This window comes from Crocuta crocuta, unplaced genomic scaffold, assembly GCF_008692635.1.
Source record: "Crocuta crocuta isolate KB4526 unplaced genomic scaffold, BGI_CrCroc_1.0 scaffold947, whole genome shotgun sequence".
In the NCBI taxonomy this organism is placed as follows: domain Eukaryota; kingdom Metazoa; phylum Chordata; class Mammalia; order Carnivora; family Hyaenidae; genus Crocuta; species Crocuta crocuta.
The window spans coordinates 30496-31581 of record NW_027529617.1 but is presented as its reverse complement, the minus strand read 5'-3'; the positions used below and the strand labels follow the sequence as shown (position 1 = coordinate 31581).

Here is a 1086-nt window from a genome sequence, read left to right as displayed (position 1 = left end):
CACCATGCGATACTCTTTGATTTTTAACTGGAAATAAACTGCTTCCTTACTGGTTTTCTTTGTATCCTCTTAGGAAACATGTGAGTTATCTTCTCCCTTTTAGAATATTTTTTAATTTTTTTCCCAAAATTCTGACTGTGACCTCTTTACAACCATTTGCAAACTTCATCCCCTGGTAGAAAAAGGGTATCAGTGCTCGCTTTGACAGCAAATATACTAAAATTGGAACAATACAGAGAAGATTAACATGGCCCCTGCGCAAGGATGACACACAAATTCGTGAAGCGTTCCGTATTTNCTCAAAGCCCACTGGGGCTGTGATTTTTCCCTGTCTTTCCAGTGTTCCCTGTAGCATGATGGAGAGATACTGCTTTCTAGTTATATCATCCAACCCTATCCCAATTTTGATACACAAGCAATTAACAGAGATATAATGTAACAAAATTCTGAATTTTCTATAATCCTTACCTGCTTCCCATAGCAATTTCAAAATTACTATTCTTTAAAGGGATCAACTCTTTTTCCAACTAAAAAGTCTAAACAATGTCATTTCTTAGAGGCAATGTTTTCCACATTGTTTCCAAGATAGCCCTATTAAAAAGAAAATGCCCTTGAGGGAAATAAGACATTAATAACTTAGTAAGGAGAAGTTTGAAAATAAATCAAACCACTTTTCAAAATGCCAGCTAGCTGAAACCAGGGTCCCAAAAGCCAGAGACTTAAGAGTAAATAAATTCAGACAGGAGGGTCAGTATAAGGGAATAATCTAGACCCAAGAGTGTCACCAAGCCCAACACGCAAATTCCTAAGGCTGACCCCCAGAGATTTCAACTCAGTGGTTCTGAGGTGGAACCCAGAAAACAGATATTTTTTAATTTATTTATTTTTTTAATGTTTTATTTATTTCTGAGACAGAGAGACAGCATGAGCAAGGGAGGGTCAGAGAGAGAGGGAGACACAGTATCCGAAACAGGTTCCAGGCTCTGAGCTAGCTGTCAGCACAGAGCCCGATGCGGGGCTCGAACCCACGAACCGTGAGACCATGACCTGAGCCAAAGTCGGATGCTCAACCAACTGAGCCAACCA

The 1086-nt window shown here is 39.6% G+C and overlaps 1 non-coding gene across 1 annotated transcript; it reads left to right on the top strand.

Moving 5' to 3' along the window:
• Nucleotides 1–196: 196 nt before the first annotated feature.
• Nucleotides 197–299, top strand: LOC144229847 (U6 spliceosomal RNA). The gene has a single exon (XR_013334626.1). It is a non-coding gene; the product is annotated as a U6 spliceosomal RNA (small nuclear RNA).
• Nucleotides 300–1086: the final 787 nt, after the last annotated feature.